At 37.9% G+C, this 22,189-nt stretch overlaps 1 pseudogene; it reads right to left on the bottom strand.

Moving 5' to 3' along the window:
* LOC110257969 lies at positions 1,981 to 14,236 on the bottom strand (annotated as a pseudogene).

Genomic DNA, 22,189 nt, shown 5'->3' with positions numbered 1-22,189 from the left:
AGCATATGGAAGTTCCCAGGCTAGGAGTCCAGTCAGAGCTGCAGCTGCCAACCTATACCATAGCCAGATCTGACCCACATCTGCAACCTACACCGCAGCTCACCACAACACCAGCAACACCAGATCCTTAACCTCCTGAGAGAGGCCAGGGCTCAAACTTGCATCTCATGGATACTAGTTGGTTTAGTTACCACTGAGCCACAATGGGAACTCTCTGTAATTTTTTTCTTAATTTGTGTGTAGAAATGAAAAAGATTTTATCTTGTTTGCTGAATTTATTAATTAGTTCCAATACACTCTTCGGTAGAAACTTTAGGGTTTTCTACACATAAGATTTTTCTGATAATAGATAATTTTACTTTTCTTTTATAATTTGGTGCTTTTTATAGCTTAATTGTTGTCTGGGACTTCAATAATAAGTCTTGTGTTATTCAACTTGTATTGAATAAAAGTGATGAGAGAGGACATAATTATCTTATTCTTGATGTTTTTTTGTTTGTTTTGTCTTTTTAGGGCCACACCCGAGGCATATGGAGGTTCCCAGGTTAGGGGTCTAATCAGAGCTGCAGCTGCTGGCCTACGCCAGAGCCACAGCAGTGCAGGATCCAAGCCACATCTTCAACCTACACCACAGCTCATGGCAATGCCAGATCCTTCACCCACTGATTGAGGACAGGGATTGAATCCACAACCTCATGGTTCCTAGTTGGATTCGTTTCCACTGCGCCACAATGGGAACTCCTCTTATTCTTGATGTTAAGGAGTTAGCTTTTAGTCTTTCAATATTGAATATGATGATCACCTGGTTTTCTCATACTCAGCTTTTGTTGTGTTGAGGCGGTTTACTTCTCTTTCTGTTTTGTTTGGTTTTTATCATGAGAGTGTGTTGTTTTGTTTTTTTGTTTTTTGTTTTTTGCCAAGATAAACAATTTATTATAGAGAGAAGAAAAATTTCTCATCCAAAATATAGAAATCTGTACAACTTTTCCACAGTCAATATACATGAACTGTACAAATTTACACCAGTTCATAATTTACCAAATAAAAGATGACTAACAAAGTTCACAAACTAGATGGTGGTTTGTAGAAAAAGACTTTTACCCAATTAAGTACAAGGAAAGTTACAAACCAGACCTCCACTTTCTAAAAATAAGAAGTTGGGAGTTCCCTTCATGGCACAGTAGTTAACGAATCCGACTAGGACCCACGAGGTCGCAGGTTCAATCCCTGGCCTTGCTCAGTGGGTTAACGATCCGCTGTTGCTGTGAGCTGTGGTGTAGGTGGCAGACATGGCTCGGATCCCGCGTTGCTCTGGCTGTGGTGTAGGCCAGCAGCTACAGCTCCTATTAGACCCTTAGCCCAGGAACCTCCATATGCCGTGGGAGCGGCCGAAGAAATGGCAAAAAAAATTTTTTTTAAATAAAAATAAAATTAAGTTTACCAGTCTTAGAAAACTACAAGCTAGCAAATGTACAGAGAGCTGGCACAGTTGAGACAGTGTCTTTTTAAGGTCTTATTTAAATCCTGTTGCCATGGCAGATTCTGCTCACTTGCTACTTTCAAGGCCAAAAACATAATACAAGGTCTGACCATTTCCCCAGGTCATGCTTACTAGCTTTGTGTGTTATGTACATTTATACATATTTAAGTGCTAGGTAAAAGTCTCGTTATAAAATCTCTACTACTACCATATTTAAAATGTTGCGCTTTCCTATCGAGCTGACAAAAAGGATAACAATTTAAGTGTAATAGTGCATATTTCCTCTGCCAAGTTCTACTGCAGAGAAAGGTTTTTTGAAATATGGATTTGTGTTAAAGGGACTGATGTAAAAATTTAGGTATCATGTCCAGGAGAAACTGAAACCACCCTATAGGACTTCACTCCCTAGCAAATAAAGTGATTGATTTACTTGGACTCTGAAGCTATTAAGTCATTGAAAGGTACTGTCCAAACTATGGCACTGTCACTTAAAAAAAAAATTTACCACTCTTCTCTTGTGCCATATCTTCACAGCTGTGACATGGTTTAAATTCCATAATCCATCCCCAAGAGGAGCCCACCCAAAGCAAAAATCAAATTTATCCATCCATTATAAGAGGATCCATCCATAGACTATATCTTAACCTGATACAGTCATCATATTGTAGCTTTTGGAAGGGCTTGTTCTGCCCAAGAAAAGTTCCTCCTTACAGCTGATTCTGCTGTCTACCATTTGCACGTTGGTGCTGTTTTGGGTGCTACCTCCTGCTGGTGAGGCTTCCTACAGCACACAGATGGAACCATCCTCTCCAATTCTGTAGGACACTTCGTAAGGGTCAACCCAGAGAGTGAGTTCACTTGGGAGAAGCCTGAACAGCTCCTGACTGCTCAGTCCAATCCGCTGTGCTGCCGGTACAATCAGAGGATCCATTTTACGGTTGAGGCGAATACAGTGCTAACCTGATCCTTTGCACAGCTCTTCTGGGAACCAATGATGTTTATAATGTTCTGCCAGCAGCTCCTGCAGGCTCTGGCAGAAGGTCTGCAGCTGTCGCTCGTGAGACCCTCGGTGCAGAGAAACTCGCGATGAAGCACAAGCGGCGGCGATCTCATCTATCATGGTGGCGGCGGCCCGGGTGTGGAGGGGATGCGGGGGTAGGGGGCGGGAGGCTTGGGGCGGCACAGACTGCGGAACGGCCACCCCGGGCTCCCTCACTGGTCATTGGGCTGAGAGGGAGAGAGAGCATGAGCGGCGGGCGGCTGCTTTTTTCTTCTTTCGTTATAGTAAAAAGTTATTTTCGAGACAGGAGGCGGCAGGAGAGAGTAAGAGACGAGCTACGGCGGACTGGTCACATCACTCAGACCACCCCAGCCGCCTCCATCTCCAGCTTCGCAGCCTCCGAGCGCCAAACACTTGCATTTCCACCTCAGACGGACCGAGTTTTGTTAATAATGTGTTTCCTTTTTAACAGTTTAGATGATTATGTGATTTTTCTTCATTCTCTTTAATGTAATATACTGCCTTTCAATTTTTCAACTATCCTTGCTTTCCAGGAATAAATTCCATCTATTTACAGTATAAAATCTGCTGCTAAATTCACTTTGCCAGTATTTTGTTGAGGCTGTTGGCACCCGTATTTGTAAGAAATCTGGTTTGTGGTTTCTTTATAGTGTTTTAATTTGGTGTTGTTATCAGGGTAGTATATTTCCCTCTTATTTCCAAGAGTTTTGAAGTATTTTGGTATTCTTTAAATATTTTGTTGATTTTAGTAATGAAGCATCAGGTCCAGGGCTTTTCTTTGTTGGGAGTGTTTTGGTTACTGACTTAATCTTCTTAAAACGTCTGTTTAGTCTTGGTTAGTTTTCTGTTTCTAGAAATTTGTCCATTTCATCTAGGTTTTGAAATAGTATAGTGGTGTACATTTGTTCCATAGTGCTCTCGTACAATCCTTTTTTATTTCTATATATTCAGTACTAATGTCCCCATTTCACTTTTGATTTTAATAATTTGAGTTTTTACTATCATTTTAACAATTATTTAAATGTCCGCTTTAACTTTTCTTTGTGATTTGAGATTTATATTCTAAAAACAACCCTACAAGTTAATGTTACAACTTTTTGTCTGTAACTAAATGTTTTGTTCTACATAATTTGACAGTAATACATTTAAAAGAATGTCAGTGTATGTTTCTATGCACAGAAATAAAATTAATTTTATGATATCAAAACTTGAAAGGAGTTGGGATGGAGCTATGTGGGAATAGAGTTTTCTCATGTTATTGAAACTGAACTGGTATAAATCTTTAGGATATTAAGTGAAATCTCCATTATGAATGCAGATAAAATTGTTACAGAGTACAAAGGAAGTGGGAAAGGAATTTCAACTGCATTTTACTGCAAAAAAAAGAAAAATCCAGCTAAACCAAAAGAGAACAGTAATAAAGGAAAAGAGGGTTCAAAAAAAAAATCTAAAACAAAAGAAAATAGTATAATGACCAAAATAAATCTTTCTTATCAGTAATTACTTTTATTTTTAAATTTTAATTTATTTTAAAAATTGAACAATGATGATGAGTAATTATTTTTAAGTGTAAGTGGATTAAATTCTCATCAAAGGGTAGACTGGTAGAATGAATTAAAACATGATCCAATTATATGCTTTCTACATATAGATTCATTTTAGATCCAAAGACACAGAAAAGTTAAAAGGTGAGAGTGTGGACTAATCAGCCTTGAAAAAGAATGAAATCCTGCCATCTGTGATGATATAGAAAACCTTGTGTGCATTATGCTAAGTGAAATAAGTGAGACAGAGAGAAGTACTGTATGATCTTAATATTACATAAAATCTGAAAAGGCTGAATTTATAAAAATAGTAGATTCATGGTTTCTATAACATAGAGGGTGGAGACGTTGGGGAGATGTTAAAAAGTACAAACTTGAAACTAGTATATAAATTAGTCCTGGAGAGCTCAGAGACAGATTGTGATTATAGACAATAATACTGTCTTATAAACTTCAAAGTTGCTAGGAGATTAGATCTTAATTGTTATTATCACCAAAAAGGAATGAAAATGAGATGATGTGATCGAGTTGTAAGCTAATGCTATAGTTATAACCATATTATAATATATAAATATGTCAAATTAGTCTTAAAATGTGCCTCATAGACCTTAAACTTACACAATGTTATATGTCAGTTATGTCTCAGTTTATAATGCTCCTGAACATGCTTCTTTGAAAAGACTGTATTTCAAGGGATGGATGTTATAGCTATTCTGAACAAGTACAGAAGGGTTTAAAAACACATATAATAAAGCTGATTGTAATGAAAAAAAAGTAAAAGGATGGAAGAAGACATTCCATAGAAAAAGCAACCAAACTAGAGCAGAGGTGAGTATATTATCAGGAAAGGTACATTTTAAATTATGAAACATAAAATGACAGAAAGAAAGGTTGAAAAAGACAGTTCTGCAGTAATAGTAATCATTGAAAACTTCAGTACCCCACTTCAAGTTCTGGATAGACCACCCAGTCAGGATTGTTAGAAGTAGCAAGGGTAGAAAGAGGTAGATAGGAGCAATGAGATCTCAAGCAGGTCTGTCTACCAACAGAGTGGTAGGAGCACAGAGCGAAGAGAACTCAGGCTTGCAGCAGCTGAGATACAGGAAAAGGGGTAATTTCTCTTTTTAGTGCATTCTGTTTTTAGCACAGTTTGGTTATGGTGTAAGAAACAGGGAAGATAACAAGTTATATTGTTATAATTTAGCAGTTCTGCAGCCTTTTTTGTCTTACAGCTTTGTGTTTTCATTTTGAACAATTAGCACCTATCAAGGATAAGTAAGAAAATATCTAAGTTTACAAAGACAGTAAACCAACTAGATCTTAACAGGCATATGTAACACATTCTACTCAATAGCAGCACACCTATTCTTCTCAAGGGCATATCAGATATTTTCCAGGATTAACAATCTATAATATCACAAATTAAGTCTCAATATATTTTAAAGAATAGATGGCAAAGTATTGCCTCCCACCACAATAAAGTTAGAAAAACTGGAAAATTCTCAAACCTGTGAAAAAAGCACCTTCTTAACCATTGACTAGATCATGAGGAAAATTACAAGAGATATTAGAAGATACTTAGAGAACCTCCATATGCTGCAGGTGCAGCCCTAGAAAAGACACACACACACACAAAAGATATTTAGAGGAAAATGAAAACAAAGGCAAGTCAATAGACACAACACTGTAAGTTAACTGTAATAGTTTTTTTTTTAATGATAAGGCCACTGAAAATAATGGAAGGGGGTAAATTATAAATATCTACATTAAAACATAAGAAAAGTTTCAGACAAAGCTAGCAGAAGAAAAGATTAGAACTAAGAGAAATGAAATAGAGAATATGAAAACAATAGAGAAATCATAAAACCGAAAGTCTGAAAAGATCAACAAAATTGATAAAACTTTAAATATTTATTTTTTGAGATGTAATTCACATGTAATGAAATTCACCATGTGAATGAAAATTTAGTTCATCAAAAAGAAAAGGAATTTCATCCAAACCAAACTGTGAATCATAACCAGGAGATAGACTGTCAGAAGCTCTGAGAACTGCTGCATTGTTAGAAGTCCAAGCTACAATCATATATATTTTCTAGACAAACCATTATACATCAAAGTGATTCACTGATATTTAACAAAATTTTATGTACATATATAAACATGTATATGTATACACACACACACACACACACACACACACACACAAACATTTTAAACCAAGAGTACATATGCCAGGTAAGCACATATAAAATGATCCTCAAGTTACCATGACCCCCTACAGAGCTGGTAAAGAGAAACTTTTTTTTTTTTGCTTTTAAAAAAATGATTATCTTTTAATGCTAGGGAGTTCTGTTTTATACTTGCTTTACTCGGGATTTTTTATGATAGTGTATTTCTGCCAATCCCAAACTCCTAATTTATCTCTCACCACTCCCCTTTGGAGATACTAATTTATTGTCTGTCTATGAGTATGTTTCTGTTTTGTAAATAAGCTCATTTGTATCACATCTTAGATTCCACATATAAATAATATGGTATTTGTGGTTTTCTTTCTGACTTCACTTAGTGTGCTAATCTCTAGGTCCATACATGTTACCATAAATGGGCATTACTTCATTCTTTTTTTATGGCTGAGTAATATCCCATTTTATATATGTACCACATCTTCTTTATCTATTCTTCTGTCATTGGACATTTAGGTTGCTTCCATGTCTTGACTATTGTGAATATTGTTGCTGTTATTTAAAATATGGGTGCATTTATCTTTCTGAATTATAGTTTTTCTGGATATATGCCCAGGAGTGGGATAGCTTAATCATATGGTAATTCTATATTTACTTTTCAAGAGCCTCAATACTGTTCTTTACAGTGGCTGCACCAAATTACATCCCCACCAGTAGAAGTAAATGTTGGCAAGAATGTGGAGAAATAGGAATCTTCAATATGTTACCGTTGGGAATATAAAATGGTATAGGCACTGTGGAAAACATTTTGGAAGTTTCTCCAGAAGATAGAGATATAGTTTTGTCTAGGAAATTCCACTTCTTTGAATATAATCAAGAGTAGAAAACAGGAGTTAAGACCTAATGTTTTACACAAATACACTTTTTTTTTTTTTTTTTGCTTTTTAGGGCCACATCTGTGGCATGTGGAGATTCCCAGGCCAGGGGTTGAATTGGAGCTGTAGCCGCTGGCATACACCACAGCCATAGCAATGCAGGATTTCTGCAGCCCACACCACAGCTCATGGCAAGGCTGGTGATTGAACCTGTGTCCTCATGGATGCTAGTCAGATTCATTAACTGCTGAGCCATGACAGGAACTATTACACAAATATTCTTAAAAGGACTATTCACAATGATGTTGTGACACATGTCGCAACATACATGAACCTTGAAAACCCTTACATTAAGTAAGCAAAGAGTACCAGATATCATAAGACTTCTTTTATGAGATGTCGAGGCAAAGCTGTAGAGAGTGCAGGTTTGTAGTTAGTTGGGAAGATACCAGAATGTGAGTGATTGCTTAGCAGTTACACTGGTTTCATTCTGGTTGATGGAGACTTCTACAGCTAGAATATGATTATGCTTAACAAGATTATAAATATACTAAATGTCATTTAATTGGACACAAAATTAAGATGATAAATTTTGTGTTTGGGGTATTTTTCCACAATTTTTAAAAAAAGGAGTAAAGTGTTTAGATAATCAGGTTCTTATCTGCATTCAAAAGAGAACAGTGACCACATAAGGCAAGTTAACATCAGTAACTAAAAGGAAAATCTTAGCATTTATAGTCATAAAAGTCTTAGTATATTGAGAGAAGTTCAGAATTAATGTAAGCAAAGATGTCTAGCAGTTATATAGGCACAATTCATATCCATTTTAAAGGAAAGTAAGATTTATTTGGCAAGTATTTCATATCTATATTCTAGAAAGGGCCACAGATTAAAATAAGGGGAGTTCTTGTTGTGGCTCATCAGTAATGAGTCCAACTAGTATCCATGAGGATGCAGGTTCAATCCCTGGCCTTACTCACAGTGTTAAGTATACAGCATTGACATGAGCTGTGGTATAGGTTGCAGATGTTGCTCAGATCTGGTGTTGGCTGTGACTGTGATACAGGCTGGCAGCTACTGTTCTGATTCAGCCCTAGCCTGGGAATTTTCATATGACTTGGGCACAGCCCTAAAAATATGTGTGTGTGTGTGTGTGTGTGTGTATTAAGTAAATACATACTCTAAAGAAGTAGCCAGTGGATCATGAATGTGGGAAATTTGCTTTAGTAGTTTCCCAGTGCCTTCCCAAAATGGATTTAAAATTCAGGAAGCTGGTATCATGTAGAAGAGGGTAGGATATCAAATTTTATGCTGTTAGGAAAGGAAGTTCATATAGTTTTCAAAGAGAGGTATTCAGTTTTGTACAGTAAGGAAGCTGTGATCCACATAAAGGAGTAGGTCAAAGTTTATATACACACAAGTGCTCAAAATGGTAATATAGAGAGGAAGCCCTAGGAATATACATACAGAAAATAATATATTTCCAGATAGAAGTACTCCATGATTACGCAGCTAGACTATAATCTCTTGTATTCTAGGAAGAGGTAGGCTATGAAATACACATAATGGATATTTCCAGCCATTCCAGGTAAAAGGTATTTGGGTTAATGCAGTTGGATAGCTCACTCTTTATCCAAGAATGCATTCTGTTAATCTGATATAGCTAGGAAGTTCTCTTAAAGATTAAAAAAAAAAAAAAAGTTCTGGTTTGTGCATCTAGAAAGCTCATTTCTAAATCTGAAAGCGTGAGGTAATCATTTATGTTATGTGACAGCTCAAAAGTAATGAAGTCCAGGAGCATGTCAATAAAAAGAAGCGTGGAAATCCAGGGGTCATCCCACATCCCACCCTACTTCATCAATGCTGGGAAATTGATAGAATCAATTTTATTAGAACTCTTGAGACAGTCAAAATTTTATAGCAACTAAACAAATGTTGAATTAGAACAAGAGCCAGTGAAACACGTTAAGGAAGATTTGGTACATTTTAAATTACCCTTGTGCCACCTCCCTCCCCAGTGTGGTGAGAATCTTGAAGATAATAGCCCATATTTTTACTTCTGGAGGGAGCAGAGTAATCTTGTTCTGAAGAAAATGAGTTTATCTATTTAGCACTGTCTGGAATCTCCTTGAAGCACCAACACCAGATTCTTTCAGAGTCATAAAGTAGACACACAGGATATTATCTGAAATATTGAAAAGCAAATGAATAAGTCACCATCTATATGGCGCAAAAAATAACAGGAAACAATATGAAAGCCTAGGAGGAAAATCAAGGAATAAGATACTTTGCAGAATTACAATCTTGAAAATACCCCCAATTTATCAGGAATTTAGAAAGCCTAATAGACGTCCAGGTCTGGATGCAAACTCAGTTGACATGAGAAGGCCATAAGCTTTCATGATGATATTTTGGCTTTGTCAATGTAGGACAAAGTAAAGTCCAAGGATAGTGAATATTTGAAGCTAAGCATTAGAGCTATTCCAAAATAGAGCCAACCTCCAAAGACTCAGTAATACATATTTTTACCCCAGAGTTGATTTGATCTCTATGTTAAGTGACCAGTTTATAACTAAGCTAAAGGAAGAGACTTCAGTGCCATAACAGGACCAGAGTGTTTACTGCCCCTCAAGCCAGTTTTGCAGTCCTAAACATTATTTCTTCTAACGTCATTCGGTGGGGGCTGGAATGCAAACATTGAGCCAGTCTAAGAGGGCCCTCCTTGCTGCTTGTTCTAAGGTAAGGAACATTGGAGAAACTTGATTGCAGCTAGTCTTCCAAGCTTAGACATTCTAACTTGGCTCCCAAGATCCTAGGAGATCTGACAAGTTCATGTGCATATGCCTCCATCCATCAGCATAGCCAGTCCTATATACCCTGCTGTTTGATCATGCCTCCCTGTCACTGGCATATCCCAGACAGAAGCTCAGCACCTGTATGCATTCCTCAGAATCGTGCTTGTCTTCCTCTTCTTCCCCCTTTCCACCAAAAATCCAGACAAGGACCCTACTTGCGTGCACCCACAGTGGAAAAATAAGAGCTTCTGAAGGAGATGGACAGGTGAAGAACTTTGTAGCTCACCAGACAGGGGGTTGGTGGTGATGATTTGTATTAGCTGGTTTATAAAAACATGCCCTGTGCCTGGCATTCACTCCCTGGACCCAGGAAATGCAATGAAGATCTGAAACCTAGTCATATCTGATTCTTGCTGACAGGGTTCAAGGGGAACTAATGTCTCCCCAATGTGTACTTATTTTTCTTTCTCTGCACAAGATCTTGCATTTACACAAAAGTGCCTTTTCCTTTCCTGATAGTTAAAACAAGCATGGAATTGGAACTAAGTCCCCAGTAGAGATCTGCTCCCCATTTCAGGGCCAAGTTGTGACACTCTTCCTCAGTATCCCTCAGGCCACGTACCTCAGCAAACTCTTTTCCTTGCTCCTTCAGGCAGCAGGAAACAAGTGAACTGAAGGAGTTGCTGATGAGGAAAACTTCCCCGCAAAACAGGTGAAGGCTGCTTCCACTTGAATAGGATTCCAGCACTGAGATGCTGCTTCCTGAGTGTGTTTTAGAGGCTGACAATTTTGACTTCAGAACTTTGCTTAGAAGGGTTGGAGGGCCAGGAATCAAACCATCGCACTCTCAGGTAAAAAAGCCCCCACCCTGTCCCTTGTCTCATTTCAACTGCCTCCACTCCCTTCGCTATCTTTGCTTGCAAGAAGACAGGTGACAAGGGTCCTCCAACAGGCTGCATTCCCAGCTGTCTCCCATTGGTGGCCCTCAACTGGTTTTCAGCATTTTAAGAGTCCCAGAAGGTTCAAAAGAGTGTGATCAGAGCCTTAGATCCCCTTACATATATTTGGCTAAGCCTGGTCCAACCCTTGTCTACCCTTCTTACCCTTTCTCAACTGGACCCAACCACCCAGAACAAATGCTGCCAATACAGTGTGCCAGTGCCCATCTGTTGCCCTTCTGAATTCCCCCAAATAATAGGCCTCTTATGAGAATATCCTTGTGTGGAAAAGAAGAAAGTCTCATATGAAGATGGCAATTCCCAAGTGAGGGGTGGTACTGCAGTAAAAAAATAGGATGGACCAATTAATGGAATTGATATTGCCTGATTTATGTAAAGTGGTCCTGGAAACTGAGGAAGTACAGAGTGACTGACTAGGCAGGAATAAGAATAGAAGTGTTCAGGCCTATGATGGAGCTGAGCTGGTATGATGCTTGTAGGAGACTGAGAGAGCTCATGGGGATCGCTTGGGACTTGGACAAATAAAAAGAGAAATGACAACAGAGGCGTAATACACTCTTTAATAGGTGGCACTTACAATTTGATGAGAATAAGCAACCTTCATACCATGAGAATTAGGGCTCAGAAGCCACCATCTAAATGCTGACTGATATAATTCCAAAGGAGCCACGCTTAGATGATTTTGTTCACAATTCTGCAGGTATTCTCTCGGTCAGGAAGTTTCAAAAGTCAGTCGCGGCCCAGGAACTTTTTAACCACAAGTTTTCTATTTTTACCACCCAGCAAATGCAGTATTGCAGTATCTGCAAATCAGAACAATTTATATGGCTAAATCTAAAAGCTAACTAGATGTATATAAGTTTGACTCAGGTGCCAAATTATTGTTAGAGCAGGGTTTTGAGCTACTGTAGTGGAGAAACAAAGTAGGGGTCAAAGCACAAAGAACATTTTTGGTTCATTTACGTAACAGTGTGTTCTTGGAAGTGATATAAGAAACAGAATGGTCAGGGCTGGGATAGAGGACATGAGTAGAAGAGGATAAACAGCATGATCAAAGTTATGATGGAGAAAAAAGAGTTGTAGAAACTGGAAGACAATGCAGAGGCAGATTTAAGCTTTTACTATATATGGATAAATAGAAGGCACAGTTTAAAACACAAGCTAAAAAGACAGACATTTTTAGAGAATGGGAAAAATTGAGAAGCAACTACTAACAGCAAGGAAAATATATATTTCAATTGCAAGTAATAATAACCATCTAAAAAAGATGCACAGAAAAATGTATGATTAATAAAAAAAGATGAAGGACCAAGTTCCAATACAAAACTCTCAAACCCAAAATAGCCCAGTGGTCCTAATAAAAGACACTAAAAGACAATATAGCACAAAGCAGAAAGTGGGAATTTAGTCCTTTGAGAAAAGTTCAGCTAGATTTAATTATTGTTAGAGCAGACCAGGGGACCAACAGACAAAGGCCAAAGCCACTCCGCTGTTTTTGTTTTTTGGGTTTGTTTTTTTTGGACTTTTTGCTTTTTTAGGCCCACAATTGTGGCATATGGAGGTTCCGAGGCTAGGGGTCTAATGGGAGCTGTAGTCACCAGCCAATGCTACAGCAACGCCAGATCTGAGTCACATCTATGAACTACACCACAGCTCACAGCAATACCCTAACCACTGAGCAAGGCCAGGGATCAAACCCACAACCTCATGGTTCCTAGTCAGTTTCACTTCCACTGCACCATGATGGGAACTCTAGGTTAGCTGTTTTTAACGTTTTCTTTTTTGCCTGTACTGGCAGCATGTGGAAGTTCCCAGGGCAAGGGTCAAATGTGAGCTAGAGCTGCAACCCATGCCACAGCCATAGCAATGTTATATCCATAACCCACTGTATTGGGCCAGGAATTGAATGAGTGTCTCCAGGGACAAGCTGGATCATTAACCCTGTGTCACAGCAAGAACTCCTGTTTTTCCATTTTTAAGTGGTTGGGAGAAAATCTTTTGTGTAATATGAAAACATGATGAAATTACACTGGAATCCAGACATATGCATTCTTTTTCATGTGGAGAGCTGAGTGGTTATTTTAGTGTATGATGCTCTGTACCTTTGCAAAGCTGTGAAGTAAGGCAGTTATTAGTGTTTTGAGTGCCATATGTATTGCTATATGCTTCAGTTTGCTTTTAAATTATTTATTACTGCAGTATGTTTATTCATCACAAAAAGAAAAGTGGACGTTGAATATAAGGCATGATGAGGACATGTGCATGCCTGCGTTATTGAATTAGATAGCAAAACATGGTTTATGATACAATAATAAAATAGATGTTAAAAGAAAACCATATATGTTGGTGTTACCAGATTAAGGACTCATTATTTCTACCAAAAAGAAAACAAGTCACGAAAAGTAGAAAACTTAAAATAGAATACAGCATCATAGGAAAATTCCTTCATTAAACTATAAAAGATTATCAGGATGATCATAATCAAGTAACAAGATGGTGGAATAGAAGGATGCAAAGCTCACTTCTTTCCACAAATACATCAAAAACACATTACATGTGGGATGCTTCTCACAGAACACTTAACTAGGAGAAGACCACAGAAACCCAAGCAAGAAAGATTGCCACATAACCAAGTGGAACAAGGGAAAAAAACAAAAAAGAAGTGGGATAGGACCTGCACTCCTGGAAAGGAACTGTGAAAAGGGAAATGGTCCCACACCCTGGGAAGTCCCCTTATTAGTGGGGCAGAACAGCTGGGACAGAAATGGGGTCTGAGACTCAGAGTGCACACATATGGCAGGCAGAAGAGACCAGTGAAGAAGATCACTGCTACCTCACTGTGCTCTCCTGCCCAAGATGGTGCCTTTTGGTATATATGGGGTCTTGGTGCTAAAATTGAGGCTTTGAGAGGACAGATCCTAGCAGAGAACTGGGGTTAGCTATGTGAAAACAGTCTAAGAGGCTGGAGTGTGGTACAGGCTTCAACCAGTGCTGCCATACAAGCAAAGCTTCTTTGCTAAAGTGTGGGAAAAGGAAGGGGAAGGGCCTTCCACAGCAGCCTTTCTTGGCACTGCCTCTACAGCCTCTGCGAAAGGGACAATAGGTGCTCCAGTGGCTGGGGACAGATCCATCCATAGAAGCTGTGGGCCTTGAGACATGTGCACCTGGAGAGTGAGCTGGCATCTGGGCTGTTTTCATAGCTCCCATGGTAAATCCAGGTGTGTGACTACTACAGTTCTTGTACCTGACCAGTCAGTTTGAGCTGGTATATCTGCTTTGGTGGTATTGTGAACACAGTACCTGAGGAATACCAGGGTTGACTGCCTACATTCCCACAGTGGAGGTGTTCAATGGCAGTGCCAACAATAGTGTACTTCATGACCCCACATAACAGGTTTTAGGTGACAGTATAGAGTGCATTCCCCAGAATAATGAGTGGATTGCCTCCCAATGGCAGCAACCTAGTTAAATCTACATAACACCACAGCTCAGAAACACATCTGGGGGCTTCTACTCAAACAGCTAGGGAGCAGGCCCTGTCCCCTGATAGGGTGGTGACCACCAGAGAGCAAGAGGCCCTGCTCAAAAACCAGTGTGGGCTTTCTGGTCACCACAACAGCAGCCACATCCTCTAATCAAGGGCATAATGGGCAGCACACATAGAGGAAAGAAGCAGGTGTTCAAACTAAAACAGTTCCTGCACCAAAAATATCAAATCCACACAGGTTACACAGGGATGTTTCCAAATACAAAAAGCCCTTCAAGGTCACAATGAGTAACTGTTTCTCCTAAACTCATAGAGTAATAGTAAAACAAAGAAGTGGCAGGATCACATCCAATTACAAGATCAAGAGAAGTCCTGTGAAAGAACAAAAAAACAGACCAAAGTTCAAAAAGAAGATAATGAAATTACTGAAGGAATTAAGAATAGCTATTGATAGAAATGCAGATTGCTGTAAAAAGGGACTAGAAAATATAAATGGCGCCATGAAAAATTAGAAAACTAATTCATAAAGAATGAAAGCTCATCCGAAAGCAAGCAATGAACAGCAGAGGAATGCGTAAGTGATCTGGAAGACAGAGTAATAGAAATCACCCAATCATGACAGCAGACAGAAAGCCAAATGGAAGGGGTGTGTGTGTGTGTGTGTGTGTGTGTGTAAAGCATGACAATAAAAGGGAAGCCAAATGGAAGGGGTGTGTGTGTGTGTGTGTGTGTGTGTGTGTGTGTATGTGTGTAAAGCATGACAATAAAAGGGACCCAGAATGAGAAAAAAGAAAAAAAGGGGGTCAAAAGATTTATTTCAAAATTATGGAAAACTTCCCAAATCTAAAGAAGGAAAGAGGTAACCAGACACAGGAAGTACAGAGGGTTCAAAATGAAAGGAACCCAAATAGACCCACACCAGGACATACTGTAATTAAAATGGTGAAGTTAAAGACAGGATTCTAAAGGCAGCAAGAGAAAAACAGAAGTTAATCTCAAGGCTACCATAAAGCTATCAGCTTTTTTTCTCTACAGAAACATCAGACTACAAGGGAGTGGAAAGATACAGTGAAAGTCCTGGAAGATAAAAACTTCCAACTGAGGATACACTACCCATTTAGCCAGAAAGATTATCCTTTAGAATAGAAGGAGAGATAAAGAATTTCTCAAAGTAAAGAAATACAGCAAAACTAAACCTATCCTAAAGGAAATATTCAAAGGTCTTCCCTAAATATAAAGGAAGCAGAAGTCCAAAGGAAAAAGAAAATCAACGTGTGAGAGTAGATCACTTAAATAAGCCACTACACAATTAAAAAAAAAAAAAAAAGTTCTGTGAAAGCAATGATAACAACAGCAAAAGGATGAACATAAAGATGTAAATGAGAACATCAAAATTTATAATATTGAAGGGGAGAGTATAAGAATGTAGAATTTTATTTTCCTTCCCCCAGAATGCATTTGAGCCTACATGACTACCACAATAAGACAAGGAGTTTTAGGAAAGGTTTAATGTTCTTGAAAAAGACAGTAACTACAGTAAATCAGAAACATACAACAGATTTACAAAAAATAAAGATGTGTTGCTGTGGCTGTGGTGTAGGCTGGCAGCTACAGCTTTAATTTGAGCCCTAGCCTGAGAATTTTCATATGCCATGGGAGTGGCCCTAAAAAGACAAAAAATAAAATAAAATAAAAAATAAAATAAAGTCACAAACAATACAAAAGAAAATAATCAAACCATAAAAAGAAAAGCAAAGAAAAAATAAAGAAGAAATATGATATCAAAAATTTAAACAAGGAGTTCCCGTCATGGCTCAGTGGTTAACGAATCTGGCTAGGAACCATGAAGTTGCGGGTTCGATCCCTAGCCTTGCTCAGTGGGTTAGGGATCTGGCATTGCCGTGAGCTGTGGTGTAGGTTGCAGACACAGCTCCGATCCTGTGTTGCTGTGTCTGTGGTGTAGGCTGGTGGCCACAGCTCTGATTAGATCCCTAGCCTGGGAACTCCATATGCCGTGGGAGAAGTCCTAGAAAAGGCAAAAATAAATAAATAAATAAATAAATAAATAAAACAAGATTTAAAGTGGCAATAAATACATTTCTATTCAAAATTACCTTAAATGTCAATGGACTGAATGTTCCAATCAAAAGACAGACTGGATAAAACAAACAAGAAGAGTCCCCGTTGTGGCTTAGCAGTTAAGGAACTGGACTAGTATCCATGATGACATAGGTTCGATCCCTAGCCTTGCTCAGTGGGTTAAGGATCTGGCTTCACCATGAGCTGTGGTGAAGACCACAGACACAATTTGGATCCCGCATTGCTGTGGCTGTGGTGTAGGTAGGCAGCTGTATCTCTGATTTGACTCCCAGCCTGGGAACCTTCATGTGCCATGGCTGTGGCCCTGAAAAGACCAAAAGAAAAGAAAAGAAAAGAAAAAAGAAACAAGAGCCAAGAACCTATAGTATCCCATTTTAGGTTGAAGGGACACACAGAGACTGAAAATGAGAGGATGAAAAAACGATATTTCATGCAAATGGAAATGTCAAGAAAGTCAAAGTACTCATACTACACAAAACAGACTTTAAAACAAAGGCCATAAAGAAAGAGAAACACTATTTAATGATAAAGGGATCAATTTAAGAGGATATTACACTCATTACCATATATACACTTAACATATGAGCAACCAACATGCTTGAAACAGACACTAACAGACATAAAGGGAGAAAATGATGGGAATATACTAACAGTAGAAACGTCAATGCACAGATCTACACAGAAAACCATGAGGCCATGGAGATCCTAAATGATAACAAGAGAGCAGTTAGTTAACAGACACTTTTAGGTCATTACACCCAAAAAATTATTTTCAAGTGCATCTGGAATGTTCTCTAGGACTGAACACATACTAAGGCATTAAAATAAGCCTCAACATATTAAAGAGTATGGCATTTATTTCAACCATCTTCTCTGACCCAATCAGCATGAAATTTAGAAATCAACCACAAAAAAAGATGAGAGAAAAAAAATACATGGAAACTAAATACCATACTACTAAAAAAACCATTAAGTCAATGAGGAAATCAAAGAGGAAATTTAAAAATACTATGAGACGAATGAAAACACAAGTCATTCAAAATCTATGGCATGCAGCAAAGGCAGTTCTTTGAAGTTCACAGCAATACAAACCTTCTTTACGAAACAAGAAAAAAATCTTAAACAATCTAACCCACCATCTAAAACAATTAGAAAAAGAACAAAACCTAAATTTTGCAAAAGGAAGGAGGTAATAATGATCAGAGGAAATAAAACAGTCAAAAACAAATGAAAATAACCAAGATTCTTGGATTTTGAAATGGTAAACAAAATGACAAACCTCTGGTAGGCTCATGAAAGAAATGAGAGAGAACCCAAATAAACAAAATACAAAATCTCAATTGACAATGCAAGAAAAAAAAAACAAAAACAAAAACAAAACAAAACAAAACAAAACAAAAAAGAAAACAAAAAACCACAGAAACTATGGGCAATTACATGCCAATAAACTTGATAAACTAGAAGAAATGGAATGTAGAAGTGAAAGGGAATCTGTACTTTAAAAACTCCCTACAAACAAAAGTCCAGGACCAGATGGGTTCACAGAGGACTTCTAACCAAAATAATTTAGACCAATTCTTCTCAAACAATTAGAAAAGACTGAAGAGGAGGGGACACTCCAAAGACAGTCTATGAAGCCACCATCAATCACCCTGATACCAAAACCACGGTCACCACAAAAGAAAATTAAAGACATCAATGAAATTGTTACAAAAATATTCTGGACAAAATATAAGCAAACTGAATCTAACACACACATGACCAAGCTGGAGTCATACCAGGTTTACAAGGATGGTTCAACATATGCAAATTAATCAATGTAATACACCACATAAATAAAAGACAAAAACTGATTATCTTAATACATGAAAAAAAAGCATTTGATAAAATTCAATATCCATTCATGATAAAAAAAAACCCTTAAAAAATGGGTATAAGGAGAACATATCTCAACATAACAAAAGCCATTTACGACAAACCCTTCAAAGTGGAAAACTGAAACCCTTCCTGATAAAAACACGGGATAAGGATGCACCACTCTCACAACCTCTTAGAAGAGGTTCTTCTAAGTTCAAAAGAATCAAATTCTAGCCGCAGCAATCAGACAAGAAAAAGGTATGAGGTATTAAAATTGATAGTGAAGAGGTAAAACTGTAATTATATATAGCTGCCATACTACATACAGAAAACCCAGACTCCATACAAAACTACTGGAACTGCTAAGTTCAGCAAAGCAGCAGGATAAAAGATTATTATACAGAAATCAATTGCATTTCTGAACACTAACAATGAAATATCAGAAAGGGAATGCAAACAAAGAATCCCTTTCAAAACTGCATTAAAAAGACCACTTAAGAATAAGCCTGACCACTGAGGTCAAAGACTTATATGCTGAGAACTACATAACATTACAAAAATAAATCAAAATGGTTTAAAGATTTAAATAAGAGACATGACATCATAAAACTATAAGACAGCACAGGCAAAACATTTTGACATAAATCGCATTAAATCATTTTCTTAGGTCTCCCAAGGCAATAGAAATAAGAGCAAAAATAAATAAATGGATGTAATCAAACAAGCTTCTGCACAGTAAAGGAAACCATAAACAAAAGGAAAGTTCGGCTTATGGACTGGGAGAAAATATTTTCAAACAATGTGACCAAAAAGCTCTCAATATCTAAAATAGTCAAACAACTCAAAAACTTCTACGAACAAAGCTCTAAATGAGCCAATCAAAAAATGGGCGGAAGACCTAAATAGACATTTCTCCAAAGAGGTCACAGAGACCAAAAGGGACACGAAAAGATGCTGAATGTCACTAGAGAAATGCAAGTTAAAACGAGTCACCATTTCACACTAGTCAGAATGACAATCATTAAAAAAGTCTACAAATAGCACATGCTGGAGACTGGAGAAAAGGGAACCTTCCTAAACTGTTGAGGGGATGTTAGGTTGGTGCAACTACCATGGAAAAAGTCTGGAGATTCCTCAAAAAACTAAATACTGAAGTATTGCAACATCCAAAAATTTCACTGCTGGGCATATGTCTAGACAGAATCTTCATCAAAATGATACATATACTGCCATGTTTGCAGCACTATTTATCATAGCCAAGACATGGAAATAACTTAAATGTGCACTGACAGTCAAATGGATACAGAAATGGTGGGCATATGTACGGCCATGGCTAGGTACATCCATATACACAACAGTTATCACTCAAGCCCCCCAAAACGATGAAATAACACCATCTGCAAAAACATGGATGGATGTTGAGATATCATAGTAAATAAAATTACTCAGAAACAATTACTCTGTCACTTAAATGTGGAATCTAAACATGACAAAAATGAACATATTTACAAACTAGATACAGACACAGAGAACAGACTTGTAGTTGACAAGAGGAAGGTGGGGAGGAAAAGACTGAAATTTTGGGACAAGCAGATGCAAACTACTATACACAGGATGGATAAACAAAAAAGAGATACTGTAGAACATAGCAAGCTATACAGAATGTGTTGTGTTAAACCATAATGAAAAAGTATATTAAAAACCTAACCACTGCTGCACAGCAGAAATTAATACAATATACTTCAATAAAATTTAAAAACAAACAAACTAAGTTTTCCAAATGTCTCATTTGTTAGCCATTTAGGTCATTTACCAATGTTGTGTTTGATAACAGCAGCAAAAAATATGTTCAGAGAAAATAAGCTTTAGGTAATTGTCCCAGAAAGGCGTTGAGGACACTGTGAGCATCAAGTCAATTAAAATAAACAGACTATTTCAAGGGGACATATCATCACTACTAATTGGGTGTTGAGAAACCAGTGTCAAATTGTAGGTAACTGGGGTTTCAACAATTATTAAGTCTGTATGGTACAGTTATGAGTAAAAGCATTTTTAGACTAGCTGAGAAAACACAAATTCAGTGAAACATAAGTTGTTACATATGCTAAGATGTGGTACAACTGGTGGTGATTAAAATGTGTGGAGCAAATTCACAAAGCTCTTTTATTTTTATTTATTTTTTTTTGTCTTTTGTCTTTTTTGTTGTTGTTGTTGTTGCTATTTCTTGGGCCGCTCCCGCGGCATATGGAGGTTCCCAGGCTAGGGGTTGAATCGGAGCTGTAGCCACCGGCCTACGCCAGAGCCACAGCAACGCGGGATCCGAGCCGCGTCTGTAACCTACACCACAGCTCACGGCAACGCCGGATCGTTAACCCACTGAGCAAGGGCAGGGACCGAACCCGCAACCTCATGGTTCCTAGTCGGATTCGTTAACCACTGCGCCATGACGGGAACTCCTCACAAAGCTCTTTTAAAATAAAGGGTTTGAAGTCATTGGTTATTCACTGGATTACTTGTTTGCAGGTACTATGCAGATTTTAACCTATCATGAGTTTGTGTGCCAGTAATGTTAATGGTGACGCTTACTCCCATAAATTAGATCAAAAATATAAACTGTATGTCTATTTGCTGTACCACATAGAAGTTAACGGCTTACCACTGGTAAAATTTTAGTTTTTTTTTTTGAGTTCAAGATCAACATTAAATTTCTCCTGAAAGAGAATGACCCTGGAGCTCCTGCTATGGCCCAGAGGGTTAATGATTCAGCTGGTCTCTATGGAGCTGCAGATTCCATGCCAGGCCCAGTGCAGTGGGTTAAGCATCTGATATTGCTGCAGCAGCTATGGCAAAGATCACAGATGAACCTGGATTTAATCCCTGACCCAGGAATTCCATATGCCATGAGTGCACCAAAACCAAAAAAACCCAAAAACCAAAAACAATGACCTTAAATCATTATTACAGAATGGCTTTGTAAATTAAGTTTTTGCTGCAGATCTGATTTTGTTTTCTTAATGAAATCAATCTATAATCACAGTTAATTTAGTACTGACATTAAAATCTAATGTTGCATGTTTGATTTCAATTGTTAGAACTTGCACATCAAATAAAACAAATATAGCTCAAATAACGGAGATGACCTAAAAAAGACCCATAACTGTCTGCCTTTAAATTGCTGTTTCTGGTGAAGAGGTAGAATTTTTCACTAATCACTTAGTGAGATTTATTGTTTTAGGGTAGCACCCATGACATACGGGTGGTTCTCAGGCTAGGGGTGAAATCGGAGCTATAGATGCCAGGCTATACCACAGCCATAGCAATGCAGGATCAGAGCCGTGTCTGCAACCTACACCACAGCTCACGGAAACACCAGATCCTTAACCCACTGAGTGAGGCCAGGGATCAAACACACTACCTCATAGTTCCTTGTCAGATTCATTTCTGATGCACCACGATGGGAAGTCCTTTGTGAGATTATTATGGTCAGATGCTCAATTCTTCCAAAACATCATCAGAGTTTCCACTAAACAATAATTCTCAAATGGTAAGGTACAGATATAAACTCTGAGGGAACAAATACAGGAGAAAATGCTGTATTTAAAAGATATTCCTCACAATAAAAAATTTTACATGACCCACTGAAAGTCAGGCCCTTTTTCTTTACTGTAAGGAAGAAAACGTAAGTTTAGGAAATCATTCAGGGAAAAGCACTAATTTAAGAGATTCAAATCAGGCTGACAGAATCTGATTACTGAAAAAGACTGACATTAGGTATAAGAGTCTGTATGATTGGACCACTTGGACACAAGAAAAGAAAAAAATTAATGGTTTTGTGCTGATCTTGCTTGAAATATTTACACATTGACCTCCCTGATTTCTTACAAAGAG

Source organism: Sus scrofa, chromosome Y (assembly GCF_000003025.6).
Source record: "Sus scrofa isolate TJ Tabasco breed Duroc chromosome Y, Sscrofa11.1, whole genome shotgun sequence".
NCBI classification, from domain to species: Eukaryota; Metazoa; Chordata; class Mammalia; order Artiodactyla; family Suidae; genus Sus; species Sus scrofa.
Note: the sequence above shows the minus strand (reverse complement) of the source record. Positions and strands in the feature narration are given on the sequence as shown.